General features: G+C 43.4%; 1 protein-coding gene across 1 annotated transcript in view; it reads left to right on the top strand.

The window, feature by feature from the left end:
• Window positions 1–15,374: 15,374 nt before the first annotated feature.
• SPTB (spectrin beta, erythrocytic) overlaps window positions 15,375–22,502 on the top strand; it is a 141,620-nt gene continuing 134,492 nt past the window's right edge. The window contains exon 1 of the mRNA XM_047795342.1: window positions 15,375–15,471. The gene's annotated coding sequence lies outside the window, so the exon portion shown is untranslated. The remainder of the gene's footprint in view (window positions 15,472–22,502) is intronic.

The raw sequence follows: 22,502 nt of genomic DNA, 5'->3' as shown, positions 1-22,502 counted from the left end.
GCAGCAGTGACCCGAACCACGGCAGTGAAAATGTTGGATCCTTAACCCACTGAATTATGAAGGAACTCCCCAGAGGGTTATTTATTTATTTATTTTTCTTTTTAGCGCTGCACTTGTGGTATATGGAAGTTCCTGGGCTAGGGGTCGAATTGGAGCTGCATCTCCTGGCCTAAACCATAGCCATGGCAATGCAAGGTCTGAGCCACATCTGCAGCCCATGCTGCAGCTCACAGCAAGGCTGGATCCTTAACCCACTGCATGAGGCCAGGGATCGAACCTGTATCCTCATGATACTTGTCGGGTTTGTAACCTGCTGAGCCACAACGAGAACTCCAGAAGGTTATTTTTTTAATCAAGTGTTCTTTCTTTTTTTGCTTTTTAGGGCCGTACCCAGGGCACATGAGGGTTCCCAGGCTAGGTGTCCAATCGGAGCTGTAGCTGCTGGCCCACGCCACGGGCATAGCAACTCAGGATCCCAGCCATGTCCGTGACCTACACCACAGCTCACGACAATGCCAGATTGCCAACCCACTGAGCTAGGCCAGGGATTGAACCTGAATCCTCATGGATCCTAGTCAGGTTTGTTAACCACTGAGCCACGACGGGAACCGCTCAGTGACATAAAATCATATCATTTTCAGGTATACAACATAAGGATTCAATATTTGCATATCATATATACATATATACAAGGATCTGGTGTTGCTGTGAACTGTGGTGAAGGTCGAAGATGAGGCTCGAATATGGCGTTGCTGTGGCTGTGGCAAAGGCCAGCAGCTACAGCTGTGATTCATCCCCTAGCCTGGGAACTTCCATATGCCATGGATGTGGCCCTAAAAAGGCAAAAAAAAAAAAAAAAAATACGGTATTTGTCTTTCTTTGTCTGACTTATTTTACTTAGCATAATGTACTCAAAGCCCAACCATATCACCACAAATGGCAAGATTTTAATCTTTTTTTTTAATGGCTGAATAATACTCCATTGTATATATGTATATACCATCTTTCTTCACCCACTCATCCATTGATGGACCCTTACATTGTTTTCATATCTTGGCTATTATACATTGGCTTGCATGTATCTTTTTGAGTTAGTGTTTTCATTTTCTTTGGATAAATACCCAGTGGTACTAAACAGTGAAATTCCTGGATCATACGGTGATTCTATTTTTAATTTTTTGAAGAACTTCCATAGTGTTTTCCATAGTGGCTATACCAATTTACATTCCCATCAATAGCGCACAAGGGTTTTCTTACATCCTCACCAATACTTAGTATTTCTTGTCTTTTTTGCTAATAGCCATTCTAACAGGTGTAAAGTGACATCTCATTGTGGTTTTGATTTACATTTTTCTGATGATTAGTGATGTTGAACATCTTTTCATATACCTGTTGGCCATTTGTATGTCTAGAGTTATTAAACTCAGAACTGTAGGTAAAATTTTGTATGAAAATATCCCCTTTTCTCTGAGGAGAGGGTCCATAACTTCTACCAGGCACTCATAGGTATCTATTATTGAGAAAAGGGTAAGAATAATTGTTATGAATCAGTACCTCTGTAGAAATATTTTTGCTTTGTCCCCATTCATTTCTTTTTTTTTTTTCTTTTTAGGGCTGCATCTGTGGCACATGGAAGTTCCCAGGCTAGAGGTCAAATCAGAGCTGCAATTGTCAGCCTATACCGCAGCCACAGAAATGTCATATCCGAGCTGCATCTGCGACCTACGCCTCAGCTCATGGCAATGCCAGATCCTTAACTCATTGAGAGAGGCCAGGGATTGAATCTAAATCCTCATGGATGCTAGTCAGATTCTTAACCTACTGAGCCACAATAGGAACTCCTCCCCATTCATTTCCTGCAAAGGAATTATTAAAACATCAGTAGTAGTTCCACAGACAATAGAACCAGTATAGATAGAATCATTTAGAATATGTCCTGATGTTGCTTCTAAACCTCTACTCTGTCCCCAGTTATGCTAAGTGTCTTGCCTTTGTCTGGATTGAAGTACTGAGTAAGGTAGCCCCAGACATGGTGTAAAAGGACTTCACCATCTGTCACGTGCATCATCTTCTCCTCTTCTTTTAGCATTAGGAGCCCTCTGCAGTTTTCACAGGAGATTTTTTTACCCTGATGCTCACTATCAAAATTCCCAAGTGATCCCTTCTCTCTTATTCCAACACTTCTGGCTGACCCCACAGCTTTGGTTAAAAGTTTGTTTTAAGAGGAATAAAATCTCTTCTAATAGGCCCAGTCTTAACACTAGATCATTAGCTTTTCCTGGTGAACTTTAGAAAAAGAAGTGGGAAGTAAACTTTTGGCTTATTATTAAAAATCTGTTTCCTGCTTAATTTTCTGCAAAGGCACTCTCTCTCTCTCTCCCTGATTATTAATGATTTTTCTATGTCTTCCTCCTTTTTCTCTTATTCCCTTTGAGATTCATTTCCCCTAAGTGACTTAATTTAGTTAATGTTCTCATTAGTGCAACTTCTACTCCAGCAGACTTCCTGGGCTTTCACATCACTGCGTTTCCATATGATAAACTCCATTAACAATCTCTGAACATTCAGGAAAAAGGAAGCAGTCACTTAATTCAATGGGCTCTACCTCATTTGCTCCCATCTTCTGATCCAACATTCTTGGCTCTCTTGTAGCATCTTCGGCAGATAATTCCATCAGCAAAAAATTAGGGCTGAGCTGCGGCATCAAAGCTGATGGCTGAATAGATTCATTTCCTAGTAGGTACTGTCCATATACATCATTGGTATAAGTAAAAAAAAGTGTTTTTCAACCCAAGGAAGGCACAATCCCTTAGAGAGATTTTTAATGCCATTTTTCAAATAGTGATGTAGGTTTGTTCTGATACACTCATCTTTTTCATCTAATCTCAAGGCTTCTCCAGACATGATTAGGAGCAGAGTATCATCTGGGCTATAGAATCAAAAAACTAAACTAACCACAACAGACTATTTGATCTGACAGTCAAATAGCAATGTTTCTCAACCTTTCTCAACCTTTATTGTACACTGGAAGCAACTGGGGAGCTTTAAAAAAATTGACACTTGGGTCTCATCCCCAAAGGCTCTGATTTAATTGCTCTGTGGAGGCAGTGAGGATCTTAAAAAAGCTAATATAGGACAGGAGTTCCTGTTGTGGCACAGCAGGAAATCTGACTAGTATCCATGAGGATGCAGGTTTAATCCCTGGCCTCTCTCAGTGGTTAAGGATCCGGCATTGCCGTGAGCTGTGGTGTAAGTGGCAGACTCAGCTCAGATCCCGAGTTACTTTGGCTGTGCCATAAGCTGGCAGCTACAACTCTGATTTCGACCCCTAGCCTGGGACCTCCCTATTCTGCGGGTGCAGCCCTAAAGACTGAAAAAAAAAAAAAAAAAGCTAATTAGGACAAACAGGCAAAGTTGAAAATCAGCCCTCTAAAGTAATCAATAGGACTTATACAATCAGCTTCAATCAATGAAGACAAAATAGTGCCATCTTCATGATGACATAATACTGCTGTAAAACAGTAGAGGGCAGAGTCGACAAATTTATACAGAGATAAATTATGTACAGATAATAGGAAATAGCAATTAGTAGTGTAATCTTTGCATAATCTAACAATCTAATGTAAACATTGTATTCTGTGGTCATCTACTGTCACAAAGCTTTCATTTACTGCTAAAGCCAAATTACTTTTTGTATGTTGGAATTTACTAGGAAGCCCCTTAGTGATGCCTGATCAATAGTGTCATGATATAATTTGTGCATTTTTTTTTCTTTTGTTGTTGTTGTTATTGTTGTTGTTGTTGTTGTTGCTATTTCTTGGGCCGCTGCTGCGGCATATGGAGGTTCCCAGGCTAGGGGTTGAATTGGAGCTGTAGCCACTGGCCTACGCCAGAGCCACAGCAACGCGGGATCCGAGCCGTGACTGCAACCTACACCACAGCTCACGGCGACACCGGATCGTCAACCCACTGGGCAAGGGCAGGGACCGAACCCGCAACCTCATGGTTCCTAGTCGGATTCGTTAACCACTGCGCCACGATGGGAACTCCAATTTGTGCATTTTTGAGAGTGCAAAGGAGCACTATTAATGATTCTGCCAGGACAAGTGTAAACCAGGATTGTCTTAGGTATGCTGGGACATATGGTGACCCTTGGTCACCATGTCTTCTATGGGATCCAGGAGAAGAACTAGACTCTGTAAAATGGCTTTACTAATTAACCAGTAGTAACCATGTGCTTATGCTGATTATTAAGTCTTCAGTATTATTTTATGTATATCCACCTATCACTGTTTATGTACTGTGGACAACTGAACAGAAACCGAAGACGTCTTTTTAAGTATCAGGCATTATACAATCTAGTTGGGAAGAGAAGATTCATACATGAAGCTGCTCTGGTAAGTAAAATACAAGAACCTCAAAAATTCTTTAAGGAAGCAGAATATGATTAATCAAAGAAAGATTAAATAATTCATAAAAGCTATCCTTGGAGTTCCTGTCGTGGCTCAGTAGTTAACAAACCCCGATTGGTATCCATGAGGATGCGGGTTCAATCCCCGGTCTCACTCAGTGGGTTAAGGATCCAGGATTGCCCTGAGCTGTGGTGTAGGTGGCAGACACGGCTCAGATCCCATGTTGCTGTTGTTGTGGCATAGGCTGGCAGTTGTAGCTCCAATTCGACCCCTAGCCTGGGAACCTCCATATGCCACAAAAAAAATACTATCCTTAGTTATAAGTTGGCTGTCTTTGACTTGAAGTGATTCCGCTTACAGTTTCCCACCATGGTCCCTGCATACCTCCGGAACTGCCAGCAGGCAAAGACAGTGGACTTCCGGAACTGCTCATGATTTGAACCTTAGAAATTCTCTTCCTTGTGAGCATAGCTCCTCTCAGGTGCCCTCTCTAGCTCCTGGAGAGTGAAGTTCTATAACCATTGACCCCAAATTGAATCAAGGAATTTAATTTTAGTCTCGAAGGCATGACACAACTGAGGACAAGCAAGTAATATGGAACTAGTCATTTAAGTTGGCAACAGAGGGATCCCTCAAGTTGAGCACATCCAAAGCTGAGCCCCTGAGATTCTCCTGCTGGGTGTGGCAGTCACTGATGTACTACTTTCTGAATGACAGCTGTAGTGCTGACCTGTATTTAACTTAGGATTTCCCACAGGATTTGGTTTTTTTCTTACCAGTTTTCAACTTGGGTCAGTACTTAACTTGTCCTTAACTATTTTGTATTTAGGAAGTTTATTCTTCCTCCTTTGCTGACTCAGCATGTAGGAATCCCTCATCTACCTTCTAAGTAGTTCTGCAATTTTTCTCAAAACTGAGTGATAGTTGATAAATAGCAAAATTGATTAGGCAACCTCAAGAAACGCAGATAACTAAAGACAAGTTAGTAGAGAACACAAAATTATGAAATTAATCCTCCTAAAATGGTTAGGCTTGGATTGGACCCAATGGCCAATTTCATGGCTTGACAAATCTTCCCACTGTGCAGGGGGTGGGCTGGTGAGGGAGTGAGCGTGGGTTGGTCAAATTCACCTCCAACATGTGATGACTGAGATAACAGAGCAAGAGAGATCAGCTGTGCCTAATTTGTGTAACAAGAACAGCTTTTTACTTTCATATTTATTTCACTATCTGAGTTACTGATGAAAATATTCAGGCATTGTTTTCCTTTTGTTCTTGCCCTACCTCTCTACGCTATCAAAACTTGCTCACAGGAAAGGATCTAAAAATTGCCACTTACGTTTAACTGCATTTTCCCAAAATTGAAAATAACTTTGTTGTTTATTATGAATTCTATAATTATAAACAACCAAACATTATATAAAAATAGAGGTGGAAGGAAGAATTACTCTTCATCCCACCATCTAGAAATAACAAGATTTTTAGGAATAGCCTTCCTTTATAAAATGCTTTTTTTCTCAGTCAAATAGAAATTATTTGAAGGCTACTTAAAAAAAAAAAAAAGGTAAAACAGTAGGGAGTTTCCATTGTGGTGCAGCGGAAACGAATCCAACTACTATCCACGAGGATGCAGGTTGAATCCCTGGCCTCCCTCAGTGGGTCGGGGATCCAGCGTTGCCATAGTGTAGGTCCCAGACAAGGCTTGAATTCTGTGTTGCTTTGGCTGTGGCATAGGCCGGCAGCTGCAGCTCTGATTTGACCCCGAGCCTGGAAACATCCATATGCCACATGTGTGGCCCTAAAAAAGCAAAAAAAAAAAAAAAAAAAAAAGCAAAAGCAAAAACACAGTATGTCATGACATCTTTCCCTACCAATAAATACAAAACCACATCACAGGGCGTTCCCCGTCGTGGAGCAGTGAAAATGAATCTGACTAGGAACCATGAAGTTGCGGATTCTATCCCTGGCCTCTCTCGGTGGGTTAAGGATCTGGCATTGCTGAAAGCTGTGGTGTAGGTCGCAGACGTGGCTGGGATCTGATGATGCTGTGACTGTGGTGTAGGCCGGCAGCTACAGTTCTGATTCAACCCCTAGCCTGGGAACCTCCATATGCCGCAGGTGTGGCCCTAAAAAGCAAAAACAAACAAAAACAGCAACAACAACACCCCCCCCCAAACAAAACACAAAAACTAAAATCACATCACAGGTATTCCCTGGTGGCCTAGTGGTTAAAGGGTCTGATTGTCACTGCTGTGGCATGGGGTTCAATCCCTAGCTCAGGAAATTTCACATGCCACACGTGTGGCAAAAATAACCAAAACATACCACATCATCACTTAACTGGTTACATAGAATATCTATGTGTATATATACACTATTCTTGATTTCATCAATTTCATCGCGATGAACATTGAAGTAAAATGTTCATCCAAAAGTTTTTCCTTTTAGGAACATTATTGTAACGAACACCTAGTATGTTCTTAGTATAAGCTGGAGCTGAAAGAATCCTTAGAGTCCGATGCCATCATTTTGCAGAAGAAAAGTTAAGGCATAGAGAGGATAAAGGGGAATAGAAACCAGGTCTTTGCCTCTACATCCACTGACCGTTTCAATTCCCCCTACTACCATCTTTTTTTTTTTTTTTTAAATACTTGGCTATTAAAGTGCCATTAAGTGGCACTGATTTTTTCTTACTCCAGTAGCCAAAAGGCTGTATTTTAAAAGCTAACTCTTCCCAAGGTCATTTGCATTTTAGTGTTGATTGTTAGTTATAGAATAAGTCAGCAGTTTCATATAAATAAAATATATAAAATCCTTGGAATGAGGGCAGGGAATGCCTCCAGTACTTAAAATCATATGGGGCAGGCTCCTGCTTCACTATTTGGTAGAGGTGAGGAGTGGGAGTAGAGGAATAGGTCAGGGCAGTTGCTGGGGTCAGTGATGGAATACTGATGCTCACTCGGCTTTGAGATCCTTCCAAAAGAAGGGTTGAAAGCATTCCCTTATTTCAGTTTCTGCCATGGAAGGTCCAGAGCTAGAGGTTTACTTAAGTGTATTTTGATGATTAAGATGATGAATAGAACAAGAAGGATAGAGTTGTTATTTGCACATGCTCAGCACACTTGGGGGCTAAATTCTCAATCTAATTATCGACTTAAATATTAGTCTATGATATAGATCATCTTCACTAAATATCATGGGGATCTGTTAATTAAGAAACCCATGAGACACTGCTTGCTGGATAAATAACTCTTTCATAAGAAGAGCTTTGGAATGCTATGTGATTAATGGAAAATTACTTGAACTCTGAGTTTCTTGGTTTCTTTATCTAGCAATGAGGATAATGATAGCAATTTACTTCATGAAATTGAATAAAAACGATTATATGGCATTTGGGCAAAAGAAAATGATAAATAATCTTTTAAAAATAAAATTTGTGACACACAAAGGAAAATGAAGAAAAATGATGTTTTTGATAAGTACCAGTTATTCTACAAAATAAATCATGTTTGAGTTGAATCATAGTTTCCTGTAGACTTTAAAGCATTCAAGAAATATTCAAACAGAAGTTGAGCAGCTGCAGAAATATCCCACAGAATAGAAAATGAGATGAATCTGCAGAGGTAATGGAATCTTTTATTGCAGTATCTTTCCAAACTTTACTGAAAATTTCCCAAAGGTTTTGGTTAATAGTATGAAGAAAATTTTGTAAATTTGGAAACTTCTCACTAACAAAAGCAATTAACAAGATCATTTATGCTGTCAATAATTATCACATAAACACAAAATTGTTTAATTGGTTGAATTGTTAGCACTCTAGCTGTCATTCCTTGTTGACAAACTTAAAGTTTTAAATTATATTTTCTCTCCTTGATTTGAGTTCCTGGCTTGATTAATATTTATAAAGGAAGAGAACAAAGGTTTCAGCTTTACCCACTCTTGATTGGCTCCACGCAGATTATCCACTTTGTGGAGTACTCAGGATAGAGCAAGCTAATGTCAAAACAACATCAACCCACTGCTTATAATGCTTTTTGATCCACCTTCCTACATTCTTAATCCTGTGTGCTCAAGGCTTTGGCAAATTGGAGCTTGGCTTGGATTGTGGCCACTGCCCAAGGATGAAGTCTGAAAATGGCCCTGAGAGAATGGAACAAAGTCCATATACGTGAACCATCACTATTGTGATATTGCTATATCTCATTATGAATGAAACACTGGAAAATGGCAGGCACCTGCCCCCATAGGTGAGTTTGGTAGTGGGTGTGAATGTAAAACCTATTTAACTGACTCTATTTCTTTTTGTTTTGTTTTGTTTTCACCATTTCTTGGGCTGCTCCCTTGGCATATGGAGGGTCCCAGGCTAGGGGTCCAATAGGAGCTGTAGCTGCCGGCCTACGCCACAGCCACAGCAATGCGGGATCCCAGCTCAGTCTGCAACCTACGCCATAGCTCACAGCAACGCTGGATCCTTAACCCACTCAGCAAGGCCAGGGATTGAACCCGCAACTTTATGGTTCCTTGTCGGATTCGTTAACCACTGAGCCACGACAGGAACTCCAAACTGACTCTACTTCTCATTCATAGACAGTAAATTAAGTACAGATATGTCAAGATGGGCTGAGGAGCTGGTGAAATTCATGCACAAAGATTGCCAATTATGTCTCAGAGAATGTGAGTTTTCTTAAATAACTTTACTCAAACATAAAGTGATTCTCCCAAAATAAATCACAAATATGTAGTTAAGTCAAATAGAAATGACCTTGGGGAGTTCCCTGGTGGCTTCATGGGTTAAGGACCCAGCATTGTCACTGCTGTGATGCAGGTTCAACCCAAGGCCCGGAACCTCTGAATGTCATGGACTTGGCCAAAAAAAAAAACCCCTAAACCCAAGAAACAACCAAAAAAAAAAAAAAAACAAAAAAAACAAAACAAAACCAGAAATGACCTTGAACTACCTGTTTCTTGGCCTCCAGAATTGAAACTCTCTTTTGTTTCCATGATTCGTTTGTCCATTAATTCACATATTCACTCACTCACTTGTCAGGCCTTTATCAAGTACATCTCTGTGGTCAGGAACTGTGCTAAGTGCTAGGAAACTTAAAACTATATCCTGAAAGCAATGGGGAACCATTGGATGATTTAAACTAGCAGAGTGACATGATCGGATTTCCTTTTTAGAAAGTGTACTTTGGCCACTACGTAGAAGAAGAATTGAAGGAGAGTGAAACTGGGTGAGCAGCTAGAAAGCTTACAGAAGCAATTCATGTTCAAAGAGATGATACCTGGGTTATGGACTGAATTGTGCTCATCCCTCCCCCCAATCCCATATGTTAATTCCTAGGCCCTAGTAGCTCAGAAAGTGACCAGACTTGGAGATAAAGCTTTTTAAGAAGTAATTAAGATAAAATGAGGTCATACGTCCAGCCCTCATCCAATATGACTAGTGTCCTTATAAGAAGAGATTAGGGAGTCCCCTGGTGACTTGGGTGGTTAAGGATTTGGTGTTGTCACTGCTATGGCTCAGGTTTGATCCCTGGCCAAAAAAAAAAAAAAGATTAGGATACAGACACACAGAGGAAAGGCCATGTGAAGACAGAGGGAGAAGACGGCCACCTATGAGCCCAAGAGAGGGGCCCCAGAAGAAACAATCCTGCCAATAACTTGATCTCAGACTTCTAGCCTCCAGAACTGTGAGAAAGTAAGTTTTATTGTTCAAGCCAGTTTTTGTTGTTTAAGCCAGTTAAGTTTGTTGTTTACCTAGTCTGTGGTATTTGTTATGGAAGCCTGAGCAAACTAATACAGCCTGAACAAGGCAACTTCAGAAGAGTATAAACACCTTCAGACACTAGCCTATCAGCACACCCTAATATAAACCTTCTGTTATATCTGCACAAGCTCACATCCTTTAGGTAATGGAAAAGCTTATCCTGAAGAGGGAGGAAGGCTCAGGCACAGCTATAGAAGGAAAAATACTCCTCCATCCCAAAGCCTGGTTAGTGCTTCCATGCACTGATGGATGACAGGGTGTAAGTCTTGCTCTTTTGCTTCTTTCCATTATCAGTGGAGGGAAATTTGAAATTGGTGCCACTTGCTCCTTTAGAGGGTGGTAAGTTTGGTATTGACACACTTGCTGCCGGCTTTCAGATTCCTTCCAGGGACCATTCTGTTTGCGGCCTGGGAACGGGAAGTTTGATTCTCTGTCCTCAGCGCCTCCATATTGTGAATGGTGGGGTTTTCCAATGTGTCCTGCTGCTGCTTTGTTTTTGCAAGTTGTGGAGGGTGTGTGGTTGCCTTAGATGTTTCCAGAAATGGAATGGAAATTTTATCTTAGTTTTATAAAATGCATCTCTTGGTGACAAGGTCAAGGGAACGCATTTTGAGCTATAGGCGCTAGTTTGAAGTTTTCTGTGCATTTCTATGAGTTCTTGATTTTTCCGCTGTTAGCAGGGAATTGAGTGAGTGGAACATTGGGCAGGATCAGGCTTATTTGATTTGGCATTTCTGTGAAGTAGTTTTCTGATACAGGTTCATTTCTAAGTCAAGGCAGTTTTTCAATTTCAAACAACAGGCTGTGTGATTCAGTAAAAATAATTTTAATGACTAATTTAATTCAAAGCATGGGAAGTTTAATCGGTCTTTTTGGTTTATGATTTAATTTCGTTCAAGTTCTTGGGCTTTATAAATAAAATCATAAACTTTATTTTTTAATTTTTTTTGTCTTTTTGCTATTTCGTGGGCCGCTCTCGCGGCATATGGAGGTTCCCAGGCTAGGGGTCTAATCAGAGCTGTAGCTGCCAGCCTACGCCAGAGCCACAGCAACGCAGGATCCGAGCCGCATCTGCAACCTACACCACAGCTCACGGCAATGCCGGATCGTTAACCCACTGAGTAAGGGCAGGGATCGAACCTGCAACCTCATGGTTCCTAGTCGGATTCGTTAACCACTGCGCCACGACGGGAACTCCAAAATCATAAACTTTAAAACCATTCATAAAATTGTAAACACTTTTAAAATTTTCATCCTGCTTACAACTGCTTTTACTGAATTTGAAAATTCATATTTTTCTTCAGCTCTGAGAAATTTTATTCTACTTTCTCCTTATCTCATCTAGTCTACTCTCTCTTTTTCTCTCCTTTTGTAACTTCTATTAGAGAACTGGACCTTGAGGCGCTCACTTCCCTGGCTTTCAGCCATGCTCACCAACCTTCCATCTTCTTGGTTTCTGTCCTGTGTTTGGGGAGAATTTCTGCTTGCACTAGTCTGCTCTTCAACTTGATCAGTTTTGCTGATAAGCTAATAAATTTTACATTTCAGAAACTACTGTTTCAATTGCTCTGTTTTCTCCCTGATTATTTTTCATGGGTACAATGTCCTTTCCAAACTTGCTGAATACAATTTAAATTTGTTTAAAATTTACCTTCTGTTTCCTTTATTCATTTAGTTTCCTCGAATATGAGTTCTTTGTTACTTGAGTTCAAGGCTTGTCTTTCACGGTATTGGTTCCCTTTCCTCAACAAAATCTTTGGTGATTTTGGCTCTCCAGTCATCTTTTATTTGCGAATCGGTTGGTCTGCCTGTTCTGTTCATCATAGCCTCTCTTCAGGAACTGTGAAGGAAGGGCACAACATGCTACACAGACGGAGTGAAAGTTCCCTATCACGTCTAGGGGGTCAGTTGATAACTTCGGCTCTGCCTTTCTGGTCCCAGGGTCCCCACTAACTGCTTCAGCCCATAGGCAAACGTTTGATACATCATGCCAGCAGGGAAGAGGAGGTTCCTCAATGAATTATTCTATCCTGGGTTCCCCTCCTCCTTTTGTAACCTTGACTCTTGCTTGGAATTTCCCTGAAGAATTCCTTCTCCTGAACCTGTTTTGGTTTCCTCTCATTTTGTTTTCCTCTAGGTCAGATCCTGCCTCTCTCGTCTGTATTTCAGAATTCCCTAAAAATACTTGGAAACTTGATCACATTGTAAAGTTTCCCCGTGCTGTTAGATTCCTATTCTCTTTAAGATATATCTTTTTTACGAGATTCGGGATGGAAGAGAAGGTAAATGCTTGTGCTCATTCCACCATCTTGATCCAATCTCTAGTATTTTTCTTTATTATCTCTACTGATTATCAAATAATATAAGCTCAATGTGAAAAATTCAGGGAATATAGAAATAGACGGTGAAAGTTCCTTTTTGGGTCAGATTCCTCTAAGGTCCTGACTTCTGTCCTCTTGGCTTCATCTATTGATTTTAGCTAGAGCAGGGTACAGTTGTGGGAGGGCTTCCCCTCACTTCTTGGCTAAATAGAAGCCCCAGTTCCTGGCTGACAACATCTAGTCTCCAATGCACACCCTCCCTCTGGCCCCAGAACTGCAAATTGCCTGCTAGGAGCCTGCTAGGTAGCTTGGAAGTGTGCGTTGTCAACATGGATTCGGGGTGAGGAGGGGCAGCCCCTTGGCCAACCAGGGTGAGGGCCAATCTCTCACTTTTCTGAGGCTTTATGTACCCTTCTCAGGAAGTCCCTGCAGAATTAATCCCTGCTGCTTACAACAATGGCTACAAATATGAATCCTAACATCAGCTTTTCCTTCTTACTTTTCCTACCCTCTCCAGTTTCTCATTCCTATTCCCTGGAATCTGCCATTTCTCCCCATTCTTATTTGCCAGTACCCTTTTCCTCTGTGCCTCTAAACTTCCTCTCTCCCTCAGTCCTAATTTATCATTTCACTGTAACTCTATTAGCTGTAAAGCATTTGGGGATGCATCAGGATAGCAGGCTTTGTAGCAAATGAGGTTGTATTGAATTATTTAGCTTTCAGCTCAAGTGGAGATAACTAAAGCAGCTGAGCTGGTTTGTAAAATTCTGGGGTAATCTGTCCACTGATTTGGTGCTTTTATCATATTAATTTTTTTCTCATGGTTGAAAATTATACATTTTAAGGCCACAAAGAGTTGTGTGCAACTTTTCAGTTCAGTGCCACAAACTAAAGCTAAAGAATTATCTACTTCATGTAGTATATAATTATGTAGCTGCAGAGCTGCAATTCTAGGGAATCGTGCATTTATTTAATAAGTTTATTCACACAAGGCTTTTAAAAACATAAAGTCATAATTTCTCTCTATTTTTTTTTTCAAAAACAGATCAAGGATTTCTACTTGAAATATAGGATAGTCTCAGCCTTTGAAGTTGGCCTGTTTTTCTTGAGTTTTCCTTGCCAGAATTTGATTCCTAAATGATCTTTAAATGAAAAGACCTTTTTGTTTCTAACTCAGTAAGAAAAAAAAAAAAAAAAGGATTCTTAGATGTTATCAGAGAGAGGGAAGAGTGGGTCACTATAAATATAATGGATGACCACACACTTTGATAATATTCATCAAAGATCATAGAAATTATCTTCCTTATATTGTTAGTGCATCTTGGGAAATTGAACTTAATAAGGGCCCAGACAACAGGGTGGTGGGGGGAAGAGTTCTGTGGCTTTGTAGTTTGTAGTATCTGTGGTGTTTGCCCCACTTAGCACAACTCACTGTCTAAATGCCCACTCTCACGAAGTGTTACTGCAGCAGGAAGTGAAGTATCTTTGCATATGTTCAATGTATAAACTAAGCACGCACATCTGGCACTTAAACACCCTTTTCCTGGTGAATCCTGGAAAACAGCATAATTATACTCCCAAGCAAATAACTCAGGAGTAAAACTGTTCCGTTGTTCAGAACACCAGGCATCATCCAAGTTAAAATTCTTTTCTACAGCCTTGCATTTTAAATCTCCACAGCCTTCTCCAAAACACCTAAGGTTACCTAGGCTGATGACCAGTGAGAAACCGTCCCTGTCCATGGAGAAAAGATGAAAGTGACAGCAAGGTGTACACTATCAAACCTTACTGAACAATGACCTTGTATAGTAAGAAAGTCAGGAAAGTGGACAACCTTGCAAGCTGCCCATATGCTTCTGTGAGTCTTTCCCGAGGTGACTCAGAGGCGCTTTGTCTTTCCTCTTTAGTACGGTCATTGGCTCTAGAGTTTTCTCTGGCCTACAGCATCCCACCCCACCCAGACTTGCAGTGAGAAAGACTCCGTTCACCTAGAAACCGGGGCTGGCCAGGAGGTGCTGGTGGGCTGGGGTGGTAGCTTGCCTGTTGATTACAGCCCCAGTAAGCAACGAGCGAACAGTGGGATTGCGGGCTGTGCCCCGCCAGCATTGCTGGGTCCTGCTGGACCACACCAGGTTTGCAAACAGAAACGGAGACACCCAGCCCGCGGGCTGCGGGCGGGGGGCTTCGGGCCCAAAGCATACCCCTGACCTCTCAGCGTCTGCTCTTACTGCCAGCCAGGAGAAGCCAGCCTCGGAGTGCGCTTTCTAACACACCAGCCCCCTGGAACAATCTGTCCCTCCCCAAACCCGCCGCAGCGGGGGCGCACTGCTGGGGTGCCCGCTTCGTCTACCTTACGGCCTAAGCATGTCTTTTAATGTCTTTTTAAGACCTGACTGTATCCAGTGGGGACTCGGGGCGGGAAAGGCTGGAGGACTCATTTTTGTGGCCAGGCTCACTGCTCTAGGCGCAGGAATTAGGCCGGAGCTGCAGAGTCAAATCCCCTTGCTGCCTCAGGGGGCTCGGGATAGCGCGCGGTTATGGGAGGTGAGCGGCGATGGGGGCGCTGCGGGCCGCTGGGGCTTCTGGCGTCTCGGACAGTCCTCTGGGAGGCAAGGCCAGCCTGCGGAGCCGGGCGGAGGCCGGGCAGGTGGCCCCAGGCTCAGAGGCTGATTGGCAGGTGCGGGAGTGGGTGGGGAAGGCGGGGGCTGGGCCTGGCGCTGCGGGAGGCTGCGGCCCCGCCTCCCCGCCCCCGCCGCGGGACTATCTGGTCCCGGCAGCAGCGATGTCCCCCGGCAGGAATGTCCCTCCTCAGATAATGTTATTTATATCTCTGGGCGGGTCCGCGGCTCGGCAGCACCAGGCGCCCGGCGGCCGCTGTGCCAGGAGCCCCACGCTGCCCTCCACCCCCTGCGCCGCCGCCGCTGTTGCCCCCGGGCTACGGGTAGCCGCCGCTACAGCCCCAGCTCAGGTGAGTCCCGGGAGGGCCTGGCCGCCGGAGGGTGCTGGGAGCTGGGAGCTGGGTGCGGGTGCAGATGCGCGAGGCTGGGGCGCGAGGTTGGGGCGCGCGGCGCGAGCGCAGAGGAGGCGCTGGGCCCAGGGGGCGCGTGACGCGCGGGGCCCAGGGGACTGGGTGGGGGCCCAGCCCTGGGTGCCGGGCGTAGAGCAGCTATCTGCGGCAGCTATCGCCCCAGGGCGCGGGAATCCGCGTGGGCTTTGGAGGCGCTTGGCGAGCTGGGTGCTTGCTTTGGAGAGCCGGATGCTGGAGCGTCGCCCGGGGGCGCCAGGAGGGCGGTGAGGGGGTGGTGCGTGTTCTTGTCCCGGGCTGCCTCCTCCAGGACCCCGTCACAGGGAGGAAGGGGGTTCTGCCGCTAGCCTCTCCGACCTCCGCGCTGCCCTCTCTGCCTCCGGCTGCCGGGTTTGTCAGCCCTGGGACTACTCAGATTCTCTTCTGGGGAACTTGTCTATGCGCTCCCAGGGCAGCCCAGGTCCCAGGCAGGGAGGGCGGGGTATCAGAGGGACCCGGGTCCCTGGGAGTTGGGAACGACGCGGAGAGTGGCCGGATGCAGCCCTAAGAAGGAAAGATCGAGGTGTCCCAAGCCATCCCCCAAGGACCCCCACCCTTCCTCTCCCAAGGAGTTACACTCTTCCAAGCTGCTACAGTCCACTCTACTCTCACCCGCCTCACCAGTTCCTCTTTCTCCAACAACTTGGTCTTGAGAAATAGCAGAAAGTGGGAGGAATAACAGGAGCACTAAAACAATCCCCAACTCCCACCAACTCGCCCAGACTTCCAAGAGTAGCTACGGGCTTGGGTACCGTTTCCGTGACAACCAGCCCCAGGTAGGGTCTTGATTTACTGCCTATTAATATCCAAACCACTGTTTTCAGTGAGCAGTTACAAGCGCCAGGAGTTAATAATAACACGCTTAACTGGCTGAAGGAAAATGAAGAGAAGCCACAGTTTTGTTTTTAATTTTAGATGCATCAGATGGAGGAGGAGGGGGGGAGATATATAGTGACAGTATTTTTGCACCCAGAGCTTGTGTGAGGAGAAGCTAGGCTGTCACTTCCAGGTAGGAGGCAGCGGTGCAAAATCCATAGCTTTGTGTTAGTCACATCTATACTTCAGTTCCTAAGGAACATGATTTAGGCTTCTCTTGAATGAGAGGAATCTGCAAATCAAAAATTTTAGGCACTTCTATACTATCCACTAACCTTTTCTTAGCTTCACAGATGGTACCAAATTTTATTTTAGAATTCCCTCTTTGACCACCCCTCTGATCCTATGACTTAGGGCAGGTCATTTCCTATTTCAGCGTCAGATTTTAAATTTTTTGCTAGGAGCCCTGGGTTCCAGAATGTCTTTAGAAACTTTTTTTTTTTTTTTTTGTAAGTGCAAAATGTTTAAGAGTCTTGAATGTTCAGCACCCAAATAGCTAAGCTTGTATTTGCCCAGAGGCTGTGAGCTAGTTAGGAAAAGGAATATTAGGCTCACGTTGAAGAAGAGCCCATCAGCCTTGAAACCAACTGACTCCTCAGAGGTGGGTCATTTATACAGAATGTTATCAAACCCCAGAATAAAGTACAGCTGAAAGACATAAGCCCTACATTATGAAAAATGGCCCTTAGACCCTTTTAGCTGTTGCCCTTAGCTTTATCAGTGACCTAGTCACAATGATTGGGGATGAGCCAGTCCTGTTAATCTCAAATTCTCGGAAGACTCAGTCCACTCATGGAATTGAAAGCACCCCAAACCTCCCAGGCATCTAGGACGGGCCTTGGAGCCCAGGCAGATCAAGTTTTCCTGAGTGGCTTGCCCAGCTGAGAGCCAGGATACCGCCTTTGGCTCTGCTCATTGCTGCTTCGAAGTGTTCTCAAGGGGAGGGTCTTCTAGTAGACCACCTGCTAGATGATTAGCTTTGGGGTAGGTCAAGGCATGGCAGAAGACAGACTTCCACCCGAGATCCTATATGGCAAACTAAAAATGACTATTTGGGCAAACTAGCTGTGAATGAAAGTCTTGAACTTAAGTCAAAATCGGAGGGCTATGCCAGTTCTGGAAACAGGCTGTTTTTGGTAAATAATGATAGCTTTAGTTTTTTCCTGTCTTTAACATACCAGTGCCTAGCTCAGTGCCTGGCTGGTGATGGACCCTCAGTTAATCTTTGCTGAGTGAATAAGGGAAAGAATAAATGAAAGCTCAGAGTTTTCTTTATTTTATCCTATTGTCACAATAACTCTGCAAGGCAGCTCATAGTATCAGTACTTTACAAAGCGAGGACCCAGGTTCAAGGAGATTAAATAATTTGCCTTACATTTCACAGCTGATGATAGGTGAGGCCAGGAATCAAACTCAGCTGTTGAGTTCCACTGTCTTTTTGAGTTTTGACAGTTGGCAGGGGATATAGAAGCAAGCTGGAAAGATGTGGTTTATAGGATTGTCTATTAGCGTCACAGTCTTTGACTCAAGAACTCGGGAAATAATTCTGCATATATCAGAGAAGCTTTAAAAATGTTGCCTGAAGAAGGTATTGGACACTTACTTGCTCAGAGATATTTAGCCTTGCCCATTATGTTCAGGTCATTGTTTCAAGGACAGAACTGTAATTTTGGCAGTAGTCAAAGCATGGATTTTTTGAAAACAGATTTTCCTTTCAGTCGTGGAAGTGGCCAGGAGGGCTTGATGATGCATGGGGACAGCGTGATAGGATGGAAGATGACTATAAAAAATTCATGAGGCAACTGCTGTTGGGTTGGGAGGGGACCTTGGAGGTCATTGAGTCTAGCCTTCTATTTGTGTAGCCACTTGTTTAAAGGTGGGACATGACTGTAATTTACCTGGTCATTTATGGGCAGCTATGGAATGTGTCTTGTGTGTGTCTTATTCTCCTAGTCCATTTCTTTCCTGTGTCTCTCTCAAGGCCAATTTTGGGTTTATTTCTGGAAGTTCTGCCTAGTATTAAACCACTGAAGTTCTCTTTCCTTGGAGGAAGATTGTGAAAAGATATAGTTTAATATCCAATACTTTCATCCTGGTGAAATTTTAAAAAAGAAAAGAAAAGAAGAACGGTATTGGAGATAGAAGACATTAATGAGCATTCAGCTCTAAACAGTTCCACTATTTCCCATTGCCTGTTAGGTGTACAGATGTATGCATTTTTGCATAATAGGTATTTAGAGACAGTGCAGATTTTAAGACAATTACACGGCATTTTTGGAGCAGTGGAGAAGGAAAAGACTTTAGGGAATTATTGGGACTGTGAGATAACCTGTTTAATCTAAACCCAGTCACTAAATTGCTCTTGAAGTATGTTATTCCAAATTTCAAAATCAAATGCAAAATTCTACTCTCTGATAGGAAACATGACCAGTGGAAGGTTTAAAGTGATATAAAGCACATTTCTTCATAAATTTTTTTTTTTTTCTTTTTAGGGCTGCACCCGTGGCATATGGAGTTTCCCAGGCTAGGGGTCCAATTGGAGCTATAGCTGCCAGCCTGCACCACAGCCACAACAATGCAGGATCCGAGCCTCGCCTGCGACCTATACCACAGCTCATGGCAACGCCAGATCCTTAACCTACTGAGCAATGCCAGGGATTGAACCTGCAACCTCATGGTTCCTGGTCAAATTCGTTTCCACTGCCCCATGATGGGAACTCCCATAATTTTTTTTTTAATAAACTTGGCCTGCAGATTAACATTTATCAATTGATTTAGGAGGATCAAGAGTGAAAATTACTGTGCTGTGTGGGCTGATGAGAAAGTTGATTTTGTAATGAGGACTGGCATGGAAGTTTATGGATACTGGGTTCTAAAATCATATGGATATGACTAGCTGAAAATTACTATGGAAAGACGTATTTTATCTTAAAAGTAGTTCATATTGACAGTTTTTTACAGATAGCTCTTTGGTTACTCCTCTACTTTAGATAAGAAATCAAGGGAGGAAGAGTGAATGCAGTGGCCTGTGTGCCAGCATTATCACGTAGCATTTCCTGTGTTTGTCGCAGAGAGGCGGTTTTTCCTCTGACAACCCCAGAGGTGAAGGTCGCCTGGTTTTAGAGATGGAGGTGGCGATCCATGGAAAGGTGTAGGAGGCATGAGAATTCACTGTCAGATCTGGCTCCACTCACTGTATTGTCAACTCCCCTTGGTAAATATTTAGAAAATGTCATAGTATGTTTTCCTTTGTTGCTGTGTTTATTTCTTAATTCACAGCTGAGCAATCCACCTTCTTCCAGCCTTAGCTGAATATCAAACCACCAGGGGCTTCCCAGCCCTACAGTTCACACAGTCTTAGAGATGGCCATAGACAGAAAATGCTTCCTCTGGATTGCTAGCTAGTTTACTGACATTCCCAGACCTCCTTTTCATCTTTACCTTTCCTTCTCCTGGTGGCTGGAAGTATTACAAAGCTGTCGGGTCTTCCTACTTCAGTGATGCCTTTTTAGGCTTTGCCATAATGTTTAATTTCTGCATTATGCCTGTGCAGACCTGGCCAAGGGTATAATTACAAGGGCAATTAAAACCCAGATATATATCATGTTAGCAGTGGGGGCAAAAGTGGGGCTTACTTTTTTCCTTTCTTTTGAATGCCATAAATTTAGCAGCCCAAAAGATACAAGGGTAGAAAAAAAGAAAAAAGATTTTTCATTGAACTGGGCTTAGATCATCCAGGATATCTATGAAAAGAATAACGGGGTACCTTGACAGCTCAAGAACAATAATTTCTTTGAATTATAATCACTTCAGGAGTTTCCTCCATCATGAAAAGGAGAAACTAGGATAATCCTGAAAATAAATAAGTTGAAAATCATTTCCATTTGTACCAGACTTAAATATGGGTGTGTCTCACTTGAGAATTCATAGCACCTCAAATAAAATGAAGCACATCTTAATTCACAAGGATGAGAAAGAGGCCCCCTAGTCTCAATCTGTCCCTCTGCTCAATTCCTGCCTGTTTTCAGAAACCCCCCTGAGTATTCAGTCAGCTTTACCTTCCAGAATATTTCCTCAGGGGTGGAAGAGTAAGAAAAGGCCTTTCATAATACTGACTCCAAGTCCCAGAGAGTTAGAGCTGGAGGGGCTGAGAGAGCCATTTGAGAAATATTCAGAAAGAGCAAACATTGGCTGCCTACTGTATGCATTGCCCTGTTGTATGCTGAGGACACAAAAAGTGAACTGATGAAGACCCAGTTCTGGTGGGGGAAAGGACTTCAAACAAACAGTGATTCAATAGGGCACCTGAGAAAAAGCTCAGGAAGAAGCATCTTATTCAGGCTGGAGAGTGTCTGGGCTTTCCCTAATGGGAGAAGGAAAGATAGGCAGGCGTAGAGCCCTAGGCATGTAGCCTGGCAGAGACATGCATTAGGGGATGAAGAGTGTAGGCCATAGTCCAGGAATAGGCTGGAAATACGGCCCTAAAAATGGTTTGGGTTTAGTTGGTGAAGAAGTTTGAGCCATCGGGGGTTTAAGTTGAAAGCAGTAATTGTTTTGAGCAGGGGAGGGATCCAATCAGATCTTTGTTTAGACAAATCTCACCCGTGGCAGTGAAGGGAATGTGACCTGGAGGTCAGCTGGTGCAAGATGACGATCACACACGACGTATGGTGGACTTAGTTTTTAGGAGGCCTTTGTAAATGCATCATCTCATTTTAATCTACAATGACCATGAGAAAAAACAGAGAAGATGTCATCCTTCCTGCTTTATGGTCAAGGAAACAGGATCGGAAACATACAATGATTTGCCCACAGTCCCTCAGTTTGTGGAGAACTTGACTTCGACCCAATTTCCTAGTTCCAAGCCTGGGGCTTTGTCCAGATCTTCTCAGTGGGATAATTGCACAGTCGGGGCCTTCAGGTTGAGACAGTGATTGCCTGCTTTCTTCAGCAGAACTTTCATTCCACAGTCATTGGTTCTGGAGAAAGGAAGGAGGAAAGTTGTTACAATATTTACTCCTTAGCCACAAAACCTTAAGATTGGTCCTCCAGTGTGTAAAAGGTGATGTTGCGAAGTATGAATTAATGTCAAGCATACGTGTGAATTCTCAGAATGCTGTAGGTAAGTGATGAATTTATATGCCCGTCAATTAACATTATGACTTTTGTTCTCTTGTTCCAAATTTACCTGGCGCTATTGTCTAGATGCCTCATTTGGGGTTTGAAAAATTTCTTTTTATTGGAGTTCCCATCGTGGCTTAGTGGTTAATGAATCCAACTAGGAACCATGAGGTTGCGGGTTCGATCCCTGGCCTTGCTCAGTGGGTTAAGGATCCTGTGTTGCCGTGAGCTGTGGTGTAGGTTGCAGACTCGACTTGGATCCCAAGTTGCTGTGGCTCTGGTGTAGGGCGGTGGCTACAGCTCCGATCAGACCCCTAGCCTGGGAACCTCCATCTGCCACTGGAGCAGCCCTAGAAAAGGCAAAAAGACCAGGAAAAACAAAACAAAACACAAACTTCTTTTTATCCAGTGATCTTGGGTCCCTTGATTTGTGCTTACTTCAGTCTTCAACAAATATTTATTGAGCTTTCAGTTCTTTGCCAGACATGTTCTAGGCTCAGGGACGTAGCAGTGAAGATGGCAAAGAAAGTCTGACATCATGAAGCACATGATGCTAGTTGGGTGAGACAAGTACTAAACAATAACAAACAACAGATGCATATAATAATTTCAGATGATATAAAGAAAAAATAGAGGGAAGTTGTTCTACTGATTGATGTAGGGTGGTCAGGAAAGGTGTCTCTCATGAGTTTTCACTTGAGTAGGGACCCACGTGAAAGCGAGAGAGGGGAAAGGGATGTTTCGGGGAAAAGATTCAGGCAGAGTGGGAAGGTCTGGAGGTGGGATTGCTGCCCTGTCCCAAGAGGGAGCAGGAGGCCAGTGTGACTGGAGTGGAGGGAGCCAGGGGAGCGCACAGGATGTGACGCTGGGGAGGAAACTGGATCGGATCATGCAGGCTTTGCAGCCAGGCAAGGACTTTGGCTTTTATTCGTGTGATA

Source organism: Phacochoerus africanus, chromosome 9 (genome assembly GCF_016906955.1).
Source record: "Phacochoerus africanus isolate WHEZ1 chromosome 9, ROS_Pafr_v1, whole genome shotgun sequence".
Classification (NCBI taxonomy): domain Eukaryota; kingdom Metazoa; phylum Chordata; class Mammalia; order Artiodactyla; family Suidae; genus Phacochoerus; species Phacochoerus africanus.
This window is presented reverse-complemented; position numbering and strand designations above follow the sequence as displayed.